An 18,305-nucleotide genomic window follows, 5' to 3' on the forward strand; every position below is an offset into this window, starting at 1 on the left:
CTATACTGCCCAACAGCTGAAGCTCTCTGGGGACAGTTCATCTGGTTTGCAGGCCCTTTAAAAACAAAATTGTAAACTGTTCTCCAATTCTTTAGAAACAGATTTAGGGGGCAGAGAAAATTTAGGAGGGCTATGCCCACACACACTAAAGGCCTGAAAGGAAAAGTATACTACTAGTTGGGGGTGGGAGAAGTATACTACTTTGCTCTGTCCATTTTTGAAGCTTCATTTCCCCACAAGCTTCTGGGTTCTCTGACACCCTTTTTAGTAGTGATGACTTATATACACACCCTATCCTTCTCCTCAAGGACAGTGCTACCATTAGGCAGATGAAGGCAGCCAATTTTAGGCACCATGAAAAGAGAGCAAATTGTTAGTTATGTAATGTATTTTAATTTTATTTCTACTGCTAGGAAGGGGGAAGAGGTGCTTGTGGAATTTTTTGTTTCATGGGCCAAAATAGCTTGACTGGTCTTGGGTACTATGCACATTGATTTCGAGGTGGGGGTTGCCAATTGCTGTTCTGCCTCAGGCAGTAAAATGTCTTGGTCTGTCCCTGCCTCCATCACAACACCTCTGGCTAAAGATTAAAAATACAAGGCACTTTTCACCGATTGCAACCTATGCCTTCTTTGCTAAACAAAATTTGCAGTTAGAATATTTCTATTGTATTGTTTGCTTTTTCTATTATTTTCTGGAAAAATATAGACTTAGAGCAATTATGCCCAAGTTAAATTTGTCAAGTTTGACTTAGTCAATAGACATTGTAGAGAGCAGTTGCCCAGAGAATATGTATTATTATTAATTTTATCACTCAGTGGGGAAGAACAAATAAGGAAAAGGGAAAGAAAGCAACACTTGCATGTAGATGAAGAATGTATGAATTTATAGTACGGAATGGCTAGAATAATGTTATGCACAGTACAAACAACTTTCTGGGCAATGTAGCCATTACTCCTAGTCAGGTTTTTTTTTTTTTTACATTGTTTTCAATCACTGGTACATGTACTAAGCCTGGAAATAGCTGATCATGTTTTGGCTACAAAATGCTGGGGACTGGTATTTGTAAGAAATGGGTAAGAGAGATCTGATTTTTTTTGGCATTTATCCCACATTTTCAAAGTTGTATCCAAGGCAGCAACATTCAGCTGCCACATAGCCTACAAAAAAAGAATAAAAGCTAGAACTCATAATATGTAGGACTCTTACAAAGAGTCCAGTTGCATAGTAGACATATATAACAAAACGCAGTGGGGGAAATTTAGTCTTGAAGTCCTAAAATGGGGCACAACAAAGATGGCTTTGCAATTCCAAGAATAATGATGGGGAACTATCAGTAAAAATGCCTGAGTATTAAGCAAAACATTCTTTCAGGAAATTACTTGAGAAAGAAAATGAACATTATTAATCAGGTATGCCACACCTCGAATGATTAGAGATATAATTCTAATAGTATCTCACTTCTCATATCTCCTTTTTTTGCAGTGCCAAAAATTCATTCCATGTTTTTACTATTCTCATTCAATCTGATAGAAAAGACATTGCTTTGAGAAAAATTCAAAAGGAAAGAAAACTGGTGAAATTCTCAGGTCCTTTTGCTTACTTCAGTTATCAGGCGGTTGAAGGGTATGTACGAGTGTCATGTGCAATCATCCGTTTTGTGGTCTTTAGCCTCCCTGGCTTCCCACACTTCAAACCTTCAATTAAAATCTAAGGAAAGCTGGCATGAGGTAGCTCCTTCCATGAGGCTTTTTCAAATCAAGAATTGGGGCCAGCCGGGGAGACTGTAGAATGTTATAGAGATGTGTATTAGGATGTTAAGGGTGTATGCCACTCAGTTTCAGTCAAAAACTTAAATCTAATAATTTAAACCTAAAAATCCCCCAAACCTAATAATTTCGAGGGCAAATGTTTAATTGGAATAAAGGTCAGAACATTTAACTCAACAAAGAGAAACTTAGTTGGCAGAAATGAACAAGTAACTACCCTCTTGACTGCCTGAGGTTGGAGAGGAAAAAATAATTTTAGAGTGCAACAATCCTATTTGGATGCAACCTCTGAACTCGGAGACTGACAGGCATCCTATGCATGGTGAGAGGAGCATGGAGGCAGCTCCACTATGGATTTTAGTTAGATGGGCAGTTTTGCCTGTCTAGCTGAGACGTCAGGAAGCAAGAGGAAAGGAGACTGGACAGTTGGAGGATTGGGCTCCTCCTCTCCTCTCTTCTCCCCACCCACAACCACACCCCCTTTCCCTCCTCTCCAAGCTCATGTTTGTGAGCTTGTATTAGCAGCTAGCATGGTTCTCACCACACTGGCTGCCAGGGAGCAAGAGCTCAGACCCCATGGCCCATAGGACTGCTCTCTTAGAGCATGAAAGTGAGAAGAGAGAAGACAGACAGAGAGAGAACTCTCTGCAAGTGGTAGGGAGCTGGTTGGTTGAATGAGCCTTACCATTAGGTAGAGTGAGGCTGCTGCTGCTGCTAGAAGGCAGAGTTTTGTGGTGAGGTGCTAGAGGAAAGAGCTGTGTTGTCCCATACAACCTGCCCTGCATTCCCTAACTGTTCCTGCTGTCCTCAGGAGTGGTGAAGGACACTGTCAGGTCGAAGTGTTGAAATATGATTCTACTGCCAGGCCAGTCACCTTCTGCATGTGGAATGGTAGGCGTCTTTGCCTTAGGCAGCAAAATGTCTGCGGCCAGCACTGGGTACTGGCTTTTAAACTGACCAAATTATTGTTAAGTTCCAGGGGGAGGGGTTAGGCATCTCATAGCCATTCTGTCAGTTTGATCAGCAAAATAATTTTATGTCTCTTCAGAGAGGTTTTTTGCCAGATCCAATCACAATACAGAGACAGTGCCTGAGGTTATATTTTGGCATTTGTGATTTCCACATTCTTCTTACAGACATCATCGTCTTACAACAACTTTTAAAAACATCTCTTTAAGGGAGAAAAGCTACATTGCCAGTATAATATAAATGGAGACAACAACAAGCTATATGAAGTCAAAAGAAAGAACACAATGTTTATTTTGTAAAAAGAAAATTCTGACCTTCAAATGAAGAGGCACAAATAACAGAACTCCTGAAAGGCACACAAGAGAAAGACCTTGTGGATTCAGAAATAGCTGACAAATTCAGTTTATGTATTTGTGCATTGAATTACATCTTTACACTAAGTATCAAAGAATCATTTGAGCCTGGATGCGGCCAGCTGCAATCTTGACATGACCAAGCAATGAAAAAATTGTACTCAACGCAGGTACCTGGATGTGAATAATTTTTATATCATTTGTTTATTAATGTGTTGGGTTCTACTTTGGCAATTAAATTTAAATAGCCTGGGGTTGACTTTCAACTGTGGCTTTGATAGTGGGGAGTATGCTTACCCTGAAGATGGCTTCTCAGCCTTTGAGATGCATAGACACCAAAGGAGGTGACTCTTGATGCGTTTTTTCGAAGCCTGTGGAAACTGATGATTTTTAACTTGCAAAAAAAAAAAAAACTAATGTGGAATTCCAAAACAGTTAATCCCCCTTTGGGATGAAGTCTTGGTAATAATGAATTTAGTCCTTGGAAAGTCACTGCATTTCAAAGATATGCATGTTTTGCATATAGTTTTATTGATTGATTTCATTATTATACTGCCCAATAGATGAAGATCTTTGCAAATACATGAAACCCTGATCCCTGCTACATTCCTGCTATTTGGAATTTACCACCTGGCCATGAATCATACATGCACTAGAGTCAGCCAAATATATGGTGCCATTTCTAATGCTGATTGTGTGTCAGTGGGACCAGGAGAACGGAAAGCTAGTGCCTCCTAAAGTGACTAGAAATGAGCAAAACCACTCATTTCCAGAAGGGAACAGTTCAGTGGAGATCCACTGACCTGTCTCATTCTGGAAACAAGCATTTCAAGCTTTTTTCTGGTGTTCCTCTAGGACCCTTAGTTTTCTGTTGTGCTGGTGGTGGGTCCCACTGGCACAACTCAATCAGCAGAGATTCAGGGGCAGAGCTGGTACTTCCACACCGAAAGGAGTCGTCATATACCATTCAACAATGGATTTACTATTTGCACTGGCAATGTATCAACATGAGTGTAACGAAGACAAATACAAGAACATCTAGTTGACTTTTCTTGAGACTTATGCATTGTATCTCTCAGCAGTCCAGTGTATTTGTATTGTTAGAATGGGTTTGATGTGAAATTGAAATCAAACCTGCTACAGAGTGAATTGGTTTGAACAACAATATTTCAATTATATATGCACAGCACTCACACACAGCATTTAGGAGGTATTCATTTAGTTTGTATATTAATGCAAACCTTCCAACTTCTGCATGTTAGAATTCTCACTTCCCCAAATTTGTGATGCAGTTCTCCAGTGAGAAATTTCAAACAAAAATGCATATGTAAGGTGTCCATAAAAATATTTGTTAGCAAAATTAAGATATACAAATCCATTAAACTGGGGGAAATTGTTTGTATATATTAGGCAAAATTGCATTTAAAATGCATATATTATAAAAATGGGACATTGTCCAAGCAAAGAATATGCTCTTCCACTGAATTCTGGTCCCTCCTTCAAGATATTGAAGCCAGTATGAAATATGTAAGCCCCTTCCCTCACACCTTTTCTGAATCTATTGAAATGCACTGATAATGGTTGGGGTACAATTCACATTCCAAATACTGCTTTCATAGTGTTATTTCCTGGTTTTTATTCTACATTCATAGTGATTTGACTCAAGGTGTAGACCTGGCCATTGATAAGGTTACATGTGTCTAACTTGTTAGCAATATAACATGCATGTCTTCTCAGAAGTAAGCCATATTGGGTTCAATGGGGGTGTACCTCTAGGTAAGGATTGCAGCTTAACTGTTTGATCCAATGTATGATTACCCAGGAGTACAGTCTATTGAGTTCAATGAAACTTATTTCCAGACAAGTTCGTATAGTACTGTGGTAAAAAAAACACCCATCCCCCCAAAAAACCCACAATAAATAAATCTTTTACTTCTGCTAATGCTGAAATCTTTTATGTTTCTTCCCCCCCCCCAATGACCTATGGTCTTAAGTAGTAATAAACATTACTGTGATAAAGGAAAAAAAACACACCCAGTACAAGTTGACACAAAGGTTGATATTTAATGAAGCATTGTATTGCTGAACAAGGACAGCTTTGAAAAATAACTAACTCACCCTCCACTGCATAGTTCTATCCTTGAAGCCTTATATGAGATTTTTATTTATATTTTGAAAAAACAAAACAAATATGTTCCAAACCAAATGGAAACTGAGACCTTTTTAGTGTGGCATATGTGGATTCCATTTTCTGATTAAATTGAGAGAGGGGTTGGGAGTGTGTGTGAAACAATCAGTTGTCTTCCCATCCCACAAGGTTTAATATTCCAGTTTGGTATCCTTTGAATAAAATGTTGTGTGTTTCTTTGCATTATTACATAAAGCAAAATTTCACAGATGTTATCATTTGCTAATAGTTGATGCTAACACCAACTTAGTTCAAGAAAATATCTCCCCCCCCATGTTTATTTACAGCCCACTTGAATGCCTGTTACTAATGGATGGGAGGACTAATGTTGTGACTTGAAAGTGCAGATATTACAAACCACAGTATTTGCCAGTTTTCCCTACTTTTAAAAAGTATAGGAATAATTATCCAAATCATTATTATGCGAAGTGCATTCCAAGAGCCATTGGCCATTTTCTCCCTTTGTTGTGAAGTCTGTCTATAACTGTCCCTGAGTTTAGGCACCCAGCACACACTGTCTTCTTCCCAACATCAGATACATCATGGTCAGATCTTCTGCCTCAGGAGCCTCAGGCCAATTCGAAGCAGCGCTGGGACACTTCCCGTGCCAAAGTCGGTGCAAGACCAGCCATGAGTCTATTGGACTAACCTCCTTCTCCCTCCCTGCCCTCGCCAGTCATCTCCTCCACCTGCTACTACTGCCACCACAGCTACAACTTACCTGTATATCATGTCCTCTTCCCAGAGAGCCGAGCCACAACTTAAAGTTAAGGTCTCAGTCACTCTCTGCTTTTACTATGTTTATGGATACAAACCATGGCAGCCATAAAGGGCCATTCTTATTTATGGCTGCCATAGTTTGTGCCCTTATACGTAGTAAAAACAGAGAGCTGACATGATCTTAACTTTAAATCGCAGCTCAGCTCTCTGGGAGGAGGACACAATTTACAGGTAAGTCCTGGCAGCAGCAGCTCTGGTTTGGGGAAAAGGTAGAAGGGGATGAGAGGGGATGTGAAGGGGAGTGAGGGGGCTGCAAATGGGGAGTTGGGAGTCCCATGGAGTCCTGGTCAGCCTTGTACTCATGTTTCCTCGGTACAAGCTGCACAGCCGGCACCCAGGAACCTGCAAGGCCGAGTTGCCTCAGAGGGGCCAAATCTTGCTTTGGCTCCAGTGCTGAGATGAGCCCCCCCCCCCTGAAGTGCCCCAAGTCAAATCAGGTCATTTTGGAGGCTCCAAAATGGCCTCTGAGTTGAGTGGGGCGGGGGGCTGTGCACAGCCCTAGAATTTTGTTGAACTGATGAGTGGGAACAGCCATGAAATCAAAGAGCACAGTGAAAAAACATTAGCTACTGTTACACAAGCTTATATTACTTACAGTGTTTTGTGAAGTTGACTACTCATTTATACGAGAAACAATTAAAGAAATCTGCAGGAAGCTTAGAAAACCTTGAAACGGTTGACTTAGAGAGTCAAAACATATAAAGGAAAACAACAGACTCTGTGCGTACTGACCCTGTGAATCTCTACAGCACAATGCCTACAAGCAAAATAAAAATGTAAAAATCTGTCTTTCTGTTCATTTCCAGCATCTGTACACTGTCTTTTTCTACTCTTCCTTACCACTGCAAGTAATGTTTTGAATTCCCTAATCATTTTCTTATTTCCTGAAAATAAGGAAAAGTATATACTTCTTTATTTCTTTTTAAAGCTGGCTGAAAAACTTCAGCCCAAGCACCTTACTAAGTGGCCAAGAATACATGTATTAATGCCTGAGCAGGAGGTACTTCAAACTGATGGCCTGGAATATAAATCACAACACTTGGGGGTCTTGTCTGAAACTGATGAGCCATATTCAGCAAGATCTAGTTTAATTTGGGAAGTGGGAGCTGGTAATCTAACACAGTCTACACTACAGAAATAAAGCAGTAAGATGACAGTTCAGAATTCTGTGTACAGATGGAATATTTGCAGAGAGCTAAGTATTAACTATGCCAAATGTTTTACCATGATCTTAAAGGAACCAAAGAAAAGCAAGCATTGCGTCAAGCAACACAAGCCAAGAAAAGAAAAATAAGCCTTTGTTATCTCACAGGCTAATGCTTAGAGGTTTTCGCAGTGGGAAGGAGATAAAGAAAATGAGCATCAATTGTTTGCATTAAGCAGACCACAACATGGAACAGAGCATAATATCAAATCTCAGTGTGGAAGGAAGGGTGGGTATACCCCATCCTGGTCATCAGGTGCAGCACCAATCACAGTTTGAGGAACAGGGAGTGGAGTGGACATAGGAATTCCAGGTACTCTTGTTCTGCAGTCCACCAGTTTTGAGTGTATTAACAACCGTAATGAAGAAATAGTAGTAGTAGTAGTAGTAGTAGTAGTAGTAGTAGTAGTAGTATTTTAAACCACTGGGCAGAATCATTAATTTATGGATTTTATGAACTTTTAATATTGATATTAAACCGCCCAGATAGTAAACCGCCCAGAGAGCCCTGGCTATGGGAGCGGTATATAAGTGTAATAAATAAATAAATAAATAAATAAAATAAAATAAAATAAAATATGGAATTATATATTTTAGATTATGAACTATCTTGGGAGGGTTGCAATCTTAAGAGGTGGCTAAGAAAGGTATTCAATAAATAAATAAATAAATAAATAACTAGTGAAACCCCCCCCAACTCCTCTGTTACTTCACTGCACTATAAATCCTTGAAAATACATTAAGAATAAGAATCAAATTCTCACTTTGTACTGTAAAATAAATAGCTGTGCACAATGGTACCTGCTGCTGCATGATAATAAATTTGAGGCAATGGTACATTCAGTAAATTCATAAAGCAGTATGTTCCTTGTGCAATTCTGAATGCCTGCAATATAAATGGTTTGCATGGCCTATTCAGTGTTTTCCTACAGAAGCTTTGCCAGATTATCTTTCAGGCTGTATTTCAAATGCTTCTCAATACTGTTCTCTGGAGCGAGATAAGGAGACATTTCTTTACAGTAATGACTAACAGATGGCACAATAGTTGGACAAATTTCATTTCATATGGCTGTCTCTGGCAATGACCACTGGAAAAAGATATTGAGATATCCTGGCTTTGCATATGTTTTCAAGACAGACACATGGAGAGATTTTGACTTGGATGCTTAACCATACAACCCAATTGTTTATCCTCCTAAACACAATTAGCAGGTAAGGCAGGTGAGTATTCTATCATAAGGAAGTCCTGGTCGGAAAGTAACCATAATGTAATATTGAGATCAGTGAAAAAAGAGAAGACCAAAAAGGGAAGATATTGGTGGCAAATGAAAGCTTCTTTCCTGGGACTGATAACAACTAGAGGGTAGGTGCTTTTCATTGTGGCCACAGTGAGGGAAAGGATTAATAGACATATACACACACCACTCCTCATATGCCATGGTTCCAGATACAATCCTGATTGAGAGCTCCATCACACCTACTTTTTTATCTGGTTGTCATCTGTGGTTTCCCCCTCCATTTCCTTAGTGAGTCGAGTGCTGGGCACTTTCATGACTGTGCATTGTTGTGCTCTTTCAGCTCGTGTATCTTTTCACCTAGAGTGTTACTAGGCTGGCGAAATCTCCCACCCCACCCCCTACGTTCTCATTTCCCCTGCAGTATGGCAATAGTTCACCAGCCTGAAAATGCTCAACTACAGTAAAGCAACACACTATACTTTCCCTTAAGATCATATTAAACAAACTCCAAGGAAGGGAGGCCATTTATAAGAAGCAGGAGGGAGCCCATGGGCCAAGACTGCTGTTGCCCCTTGGCTTGGGAAAGGTTTACAGGGGAGGAGGATGAAGTTTTTTTTTCTCCTCGTTTCAAAGCGTGGGCAGATGAACACTCATTTTAACTCCTTTTGCAAAGGAGGTCATGTCCTCTCTTTTCCTCCAAGGTAACCAAAATGCTTACATCTCCATAATTTTAATGATAAAGAGATCACACTTGGCATGGTGATAGCTCTTAAGGAGGGCTTTAGCCATGCCAAGTTTGAATCAGATCCATGCCTTGATTTTAAGCAATTTTTAAAATCGAAATTAACAAAAATGCTTACATCTGCATAATTTTTAAAGATAAAGAGATCAATCCTGGCACAGTGATAGCTCATAAGGGGGGCTTTAGCCATGCCAAGTTTGAATCTGTTCAGTCCTTGATTTTCTATGAATTTTTAAATTTTCCCCCTTAAACTCTTTTCATGTGGACTTGGAAGGAAAAAAATGGCAAACCAATGTAGAAATGAGAGGGAATGAACTTAATGTTTGAGGAATGAGAATTGAGCAGGATTGAACAGGATAGATTTGGCCATCCCACCATGTTGGATTTTGGGGGCACAAAGGAAATTCATAAATATTCCAATTCATAAATCCAGCAGGGGGGAACAAAATATTTTATCTAAGAACTCAGTGATGATATCACTCACTGTGATGTTTATGTGGGTATGTTTTGAATGCCTTGCTATTGTTACCTGCTCACATTCTGATGAGGAGGGATGTGAAAGCTTTCAGATCCGGAAGGTGTGGCTTGTATATACTGACTATTTCAACTGTTGAGCTTAAGTACCCCATGAAGATGCACCCCTAGTCGGAATTTTCCATGACAAATTTATAGCTTGTTTCTTTTAAGTAGTGTGTTCATTAAAATTGCTCTTGTAAATTGTGTGCAGTATGAATAGAATTAATAACATTTAATGTACAGTGTCCTTTCCAGCACGAGGACAATAAAACTACAAAATCAAGCATCAGAGTCTTGTAATTTACCGTGTTACATGATCACTGATAACAGAAAAGGACAGCAGATATAAAACACCCTGAGAGAGCCAATTAAATAATATTATTTGTATCTTTGCTACCAGCTTTCCCAAGCAATATTCCCTAACAACAATTTAGAAATTTATCTCATTATTATTATGATTACAGCAGTTTCATTCGTCATGCTCCACTAACCTTCAGCACATTATTATGGCTTTCATAAACAAACTCCCTTTCCTATGCATGCCTAAGCATGTACAGCAGATTCCATTAGAAAATGAACACCATTAAAATGCTGCATCTCCTCAATGTTCTGTATTTCTATTTTACATGCAGTTAAGTTGCAATTATGTGAGGGATAGGCAAGACAACAGTCAGACTTCTCTGTCAAGAACCTATGATCCCTTCCTAAATATTCTTCACAATACAAGACAGCCATTTCTTTGTGAGCTGCTTAGAGTCAATCATCTTTAGACTGTGTTCCACATCCAGTATTTCATTTTGGAGTCTTGATAGGAACCTTGTACTAAAAATAGCAAAAGTAGCCATGATCTAAAGAGGAACTATAGAGTCATACATGTACAGTATGTATAGAGATCTGAAATGGAATAGTTTGGATTTCTATGAATCTGACACATAGTGAACTGGCTTTTCCTGAGTCAAATGCGAATTTGTGAAAATTTAGGAACTGGGGAAAAATCTGATTCTTTCAATGAGTGAATAACGGAATGAAAGCCACCTGACAATCCACAAAACACAGACGGAATGGATTTTACAAAATCCATACATCCCTGTGTTTGTGTGTGCGCACATAGTTGAAAACATGACCTATGTCATATCATACACTTTTTTTGAAATTCCCCTCCAGGTGAAAACAGTTTGCAGTATGGGTTGATTTTGTTTGACAGACCAAGCCTAATGCCCCTTCGGGTGCATGGAATTAGTTCCTACGTCTCTTTGGACTTTGGGTTTCTTCTGTGATAGCTTTCTTAAAATTTTACAAGTAATTGTTCATTTATTTATTTGCACATTTGTATTTCACTTTTCTACTAAATGCTGCTCAAGAGGTAGCTAATAGCAATAACAGGGAAACACAAAACATAAAAATCATAACCCCCCAATAAAATCAATAAATCAAATAAAATCAATAAATTGATAAAAAGTACCAATCACCTATACCAACTGCAGCATATTTACAATGCTTATGTATATTTACAAGGATAATGTACAAAGTCTGCTTATGAAGCCTAAGAATCATAGAATCATAGAATAGCAGAGTTGGAAGGGGCCTACAAGGCCATCGAGTCCAACCCCCTGCTCAATGCAGGAATCCACCCTAAAGCATCCCTGACAGGTGGTTGTCCAGCTGCCTCTTGAAGGCCTCTAGTGTGGGAGAGCCCACAACTTCCCTAGGTAACTGATTCCACCGTCGCACTGCTCTAACAGTTAGGAAGTTTTTCCTGATGTCCAGCCGGAATCTGGCTTCCTTTAACTTGAGCCTGTTATTCCGTGTCCTGCACTCTGGGAGGATTGAGAAGAGATCCTGGCCCTCCTCTGTGTGACAACCTTTTAAGTATTTGAAGAGTGCTATCATGTCTCCCCTCAATCTTCTCTTCTCCAGGCTAAACATGCCCAGTTCTTTCAGTCTCTCTTCATAGGGCTTTGTTTCTAGACCTCTGATCATCCTGGTTGCCCTCTTCTGAACACGCTCCAGCTTGTCTGCATCCTTCTTGAGGCCTATCTGAATACAACTGTCTATGCCTGCTGATAGAAGGGTATCAGAAATGGAGCTAGATGGCCACAGCTTGGCAAGGAGTTCCATGCCCTGGGAGAAGTCATCTATTGAACAAACTTTGTGGACAAATATATTTGCTTAACCATTAGTCATTATTAAAATAAATGGTAATTAATTAGAGGGGAAGCTTACATTTCATTCAAGAATAGAAAAGGGAATGTATTTCCCATCAGAAAAGGAATATACTTCCCAATTCACTGTAAGACAATTGGGTAGTGTCCTTATGGGTGTGTTCTGCCTGTCATAAAATGAGGTAATATCAAGGGCAATAGGAAGAAAGTGAACATGTCAAGGAAGGAAATGGAGGAGATACCATCATACAAAGATGGGAAAGAGTGGAGGAGAGTCTCAAAAATGGTCCATAAAAGAAAAATAATTTTCATTTTTTCAGTAGCATGTATCAACTGGAATGAAAATTTATCTATGCCATTTATATATGCCACTTCAAAAATAGATGCATTCAGTGTCATTAGGTACAAAGTTAATGGAAAACCACTCCGCTACAAAGTCTGCCAAGAAAATGTCAGCGAAAGCAGGCGTCCATCTAGGAGTTAGCAATGACGCGTGCTTGCACGAGAGGTTCCTTTCCTTCCTTTCCTTCGGACAATTAAATCACCCCCAAACATAAGGAGCTATAATACAATACTCTCAGTGACCACCTTAAGAAAAGGATAAAAAGAATTGCAGGTTTTTGCAAGACGGAACAGATGAGATTAATCTAACAACATCATGAAACTTGGAAATGCTTGAAAATAACACAGGTAATGGTATATGTAATTAGGTTAAAATCTATGCAATTACAATTTTATGAGGGAAGAAACAGAAAATAAACTGCATGCTTTTAAACTATGATTTAATTTAAATATGTGTAATCTAAATGTGGTTTTAATTAATTAATGGTTTATGGAGCCCTATAGAGAGAGTCCTTTATTTCTTTTACAGCCTCACAATCTGTTCTTTAGCTTTACTTCCTTAAAGAATTTCCAAGTCCTACGCAACAGAATGATTTGAAGGAATAATCAGCATGGTGAAATAAATGTGATTACTCTCTACTGTGATTTATTCTTTCTTTTATTGAGAAAGATCAACATGGCAAGCACACAGCAATATGAAATGAATATATTCATACAAGTTATTAGCTGATGTAATAATTCAGCATCTACTCTAATTCCAAACTAATCAAAGGAAAATAAGCATAATTATTTAGAAAGCAATGTGACAAGTCAGGACAGAACTCATAAAAACAGATAAGTACTTCTAATATAACATATAATTGTGAATCACACATCAGTGAGGTAAACCAAGCTGTCTATTAAGTTTTTAAAATGGCAAACACACTCCTAATTCCAGGTTGCATTAAAAAAACATGGTGCCATTTTCTCTTCTACCAAACAGTCCCTGACATACTAAATAGAAGTTCAGAGAAAAAGAAGATGCAATTTTAATAAATTGTCTCTTTCAAACACCCTGCAGCACATCTCTGCATTAATGGGTAGAAAGCAAAGCCTATGTGTTAATCGTTAGAATTCATACGGATGTTTTATCACACCCCATCTCTCTTTCCAGGAAGAAACTGCAAAGTGCTGTTACCTACATAGCCAATTGGTAATTACTGTGATAGACTTCTTAAAGCAACCAAATGGGATGGGATGTCACTTCTCTGATGAAGCAGCATCTTGATGTCAAGTTTCTTTTTTTACTTCCCATTTCAAGCAAGATCCAAATTGTATTTGTTCTGGGTAAAGCCAAATTACCTGCTTTCATTTTGGCCAAATTAAAAGAAAAGAAAGCATTTTCTTTGTTCTACTTATCTGCAGATGTGCAAAATCCACTCATACATATATAACTATAGATGTATCCTTTTTTGCATCCTTCCTTGGTGAAAAAAATGGATTGTTTTTTTTTTTTTTTTAAATGTTTGTTCTTGTCCCTTGATACTATATTTTAAAGCTGTACTGGAAAAACAAACAAAGAAAGAACACCTTATACAACTGTTTGTTTACTATGGTTCCTTGTGCTCAATAGTATACTTTTCTGTCCTCTTTTGCCTTATGAGCATCATCTTCTTTGAACTGCTCTGTAAGGGTAACTGACCAAATTGCCACACCTCCAGGGATGGCCCAAGACATTTTTCTGCCAGAGGTGAATAAATAATAATAATAATAATAATAATAATAATAATAATAATAATAATAATAATTTCTTACCCGCCTCTCCATTTTGATCAAGGTGGGGAACAACAGTAAATATAAAATACATAAAATTGAATTAAGAACATAATATACATTGTTAAAACATCCTAAAAACATTCTAAAAACATCCCAAGATGGTGCCTCCTCTCATTCGAAGTACAGAAGCTGACTGGACGGCCAGTTGAATCTTTCTTCAACACTGAGGATGGGACAGCATCCTTCATATCCCTGAAGGCAGAAGGCTAGCTTATGGGACATCAGGCAGGCCGCGTGGCACATAGTTCTCTCCTCAAGTGTCTTGCTGTTGGCTTTAACCTCCCAGTATCTGCTGCGTGAAGCAACTGCCTCACACTGCCTAATGGCAGGGTTGGCCCTGCGCACCTGCTTTAACCTGCTTTAAGTTTGACTCTACTTTTGCAATCCATTCAAGTCCCTTCCATGTGACTCATACTTCCATGCATCAGTGTCTTTGTAAATATGCTTTTGAAATAAAAGAAGTGAAAAACTTGTTTAACTACCCACTTCTGGGTAAGTATTTCAAACTGTAGACAAAAGCACCAACATTAAAACCAAATTAATCATGTTTAAATTAACTCACATAGAGGAATAACCAAGCTATACCATTATATGCAGGATAAATCTGGGGCTTCCCACCCACATCATCTCCTGTATTTGATAAAAAGTATTCAGGCTCTTTTCTGGTCTGCAGTCCATAAGATTATTCCAGTCTGTTTATATTGTCTTTAAAGCCACATATACCTGGCTTTCCCCAGATAAATTCCCTCTTCTATTTGCTCAGAGTGGTTTAAAGTTTCAGCTGGAGTTTCAGGACTGACATAGAAGACAGAGAAAAACAAATGGATGATTATGAATGCACAGTGTGTCATATTTCTTTCCTTCCCAATTTATTATAAAAATATACTCCATAATATGACTCATATGGTGAAATGCAATTTATTCAAGTGCAAAAGGAAGGGAAAAATACAGGTGTTCCCAAGATGTAGGGTTTTCTTTCTTTTCTTTTTTCTTTTTGTATCAAGGTTGTCTTGATAGAGTCTATGTACCATTTTTCTTATACCGAGAGTCCCATTGATAGGATAAATGATACTGAATGACCTATGTTAAGATGTGATTTTTAATCTATTAAATGACTGAGGATCAGAACTTCCAAAACTATGAAAAAAGATCCAGTAGGTGATAGTTATATGTGATGACAACTTCATCTTTCTGTCTGTGGAAGATTCACAGTGTTTATCTTAATACTTGCAATGAGGAGAGAACTATAGTCGTTTTGTACAAATTCTATTTCTACATTTAAAAAATTGCTTGATGTCTCCTCATACTAACTGCTGTTGGCAATAAGGACTGCAAAACACTTTGCACTTAAAAATAATTAGTGTTGATGCTTATGTGTGATGCTAGTTCTTTTCCAGCTGTGGAGACTCAGTCCTTCTGCAAGCTTCTTTTAGATCGCTCTTTAATGGTCTAAACGGTTAATGTGCAAGGAAGTGAGTATCATATGGCAATTCAGTAGGACATCAATGTATTACCCAAGGAAGTGGCACCACTAATTAAACAATTAATTCCTATTAACCCACTCAGCCTTTCAGCAAAGGTTTATACTGGTAATATTGAATCAGTGAGGGCTGTTATTCTAACATGATACTGTTTGCTTCGTTATTGATTGGAATTGTAAAAACAACTAAGCCCAATCTGGTTAGTATAAATTCTACTCATATGGGCCCTATGGGGCTTAATTAGAATTAACTTGGAAAAAATATAACTTGAACAAAATATGTCTTTATCAACATCAAACATGCCACAATTAGCCCTTCTATGTCCAACAAAAAATATGGACCTATTCCTTGTAGCCAAGTCCCAAGTGGTTTTGTATCTCCAGATGCTGAGTATTTTGGAAGTCCCTTTTGTAGGGTTTTCTTAACTTTAATTCACAGGGCAATCCCCAATTTGTAATTCAACATTGTTGTTCAACGTATTAGCCCTGCAATAATAAAATAATTATGACAAATATAAAGGATGCAAAAATGATTCCCTAACCCATTGAAATTCTACTGTACACAATAACAGTTCAATTTACCTTATATAAGGTGATAAGAGCCCATAATTATACAGCAATCCTCTATTATTCAGCTTTCCTCAGAACAGACTGACTCTCTTTTTTAGTTGTTTCTTCTCTAGCCCTCCCTCTGAGTGAGGACTCCGCCCAAGGGACTAAACTATCTACTCCATAGGAGTTACATTAGCATGTGAAATATCAGTGTGTGTCTATGACTGTATGGAATATTCATTTTTCTCTCGAAACCTAAAGCAATAGTCTTGCTAGCATCTTAATTTAAAGGTTCAACATTGAACAATGCTTTCTAATCAACCTGTTATTGGCAGCTTGAAAAAAGTAAGGCTATCTTATGCTATCTAAACACATTTTAAATTCCTGGGCTGTGTCAAGCAATCTATAAAAAAGGAATACAAGTTAATACCTCAATTACATGCACCTTAAAAGGACATACTTACTTGATTGCCATTCAATGCTGAAGGTCTGAGAGAAGGATAGAATTGCAAAATGCATCATTATATGCACAGCCCTTGCTTCCCTTTTTCCTAAGCAAGAAAATAGAAACTCTCTCCACATAATAAATATTTTACAACTTCCCGTTGTTTGCTGAATGACAGATTATGTCCTTTACTGTTATTAGTCATGAAGTTGGCTTGGATGGATCAATGGCATGAGCAAAAAAGGAAAGAAAGAATTTGTAGGAAAAGATGGAGGTTTCGTGGTATGTAAACAAACACTGAATATTGTGGAAAGCTACCAATGACAAGATTTTAGGTTGTCATAAGACCTGGACCAGGTCTGAAGGATGTAGGCAGAACAGAATTTATCTCTGGCATGTCTCATTCTTCCTCCTCATGTAGCGAGTGTCACCAGCACCCTCTTTCTAATCAGCTTGAAGGACTCATATTCCTTCAAGCTGATTAGAAAGAGGGTAACTCTGAGCATTTGCAGAATGCTTCATTTTTGTCATAGGTAACTACAACCGTCTCCTTGTCCACATGGTTTAGGAAGCAGGATTATTGAAAGTCTGTTTTTGACAGATCAGCCTTTCTCTTATTACTGCATATCTGCAACATTACCTATGAACTCAAGAGAAGCTCCAGCTGGCAAAGCGTCTTGGCCCTAGTCACAAAACGTCAAGGTAATCGGTTAAGCAGACACGTGAGTAAAGCGCCTCTATGAGAAGAAGCAGATGTTCTCCTCATGGGGAATCAGGAGTGTAAAAGGAAGACAAGATTGTGAGCAAGCCTCAGCTGTATGAGCACAAGGAAAACCTCAGTTCTCAGTCCTAGTGACAATGCATCAAGATAAACAATTAAGCAGACAAGGAATTTACCTGATTGTTTGTTGCCAAGGTTATATAAGATGTGGAAATCAATAAGAATATGCAATTAGGAAATTATGACATTTGGAAAAAGACAGACATGTTTCGATATATATAGACTTTTTTTTTTTTTTAAGGAGGGACTATTTCTGCTCATGTGAAAATGAAACAAGTGCCGGAATTATAGTATTTGTTATCGTATGAATATCTTCAATTGAGAGAGTATAATAGGAAATTAACACAAAATAGGTATGTTTAAGAGATTGCACAAACTAACTATGGGAGATTTAAAGTCTAAAATATATCAAGTAGTACTCATCTTTTCCTGTGAGGAAGAACAAGTTAAGAATTATATTTTACAATGAGGACAAGGTATGGGAAATCAATAATGTTCGATGATTTAGAATTTGTAGGGGAATGTGAGCATAATCTCCCCCCCCCCCAGTTGAAATGCTGATAAGAAATATACAAAATAATAAGACATATACAAAAGTAAATGCTAAGACATTCTACAGTTACATAAATTGTAATACATAAATTCAAAGTAATGAAAATAATGGCTATGGACAATGCTATCCTGGGATTTATCATTCTAAAATATAACACACACACACACACACAATTTTTCAATAAACATATTCTCAAACATTTGGTTCTCTTTTGCTCTTATATAGAAAGTCATTTTCATCATAATAGCATTGTCCCAGATCTCAAATAACTAATCAGACATGGAGGGGGCTATACTCTTTTGCAATATGACACTATAGAAATTTTAGCTGCAGTCAACATATTGGATAAGAGGATGGGGCTTCTTATAGATAGTTAACTGGGCACAGAAAAGGCAGAAGACAGTAATAATAAATGG

The sequence above is a fragment of the Elgaria multicarinata genome, chromosome 5 (assembly GCF_023053635.1).
Source record: "Elgaria multicarinata webbii isolate HBS135686 ecotype San Diego chromosome 5, rElgMul1.1.pri, whole genome shotgun sequence".
NCBI lineage: Eukaryota > Metazoa > Chordata > Lepidosauria > Squamata > Anguidae > Elgaria > Elgaria multicarinata.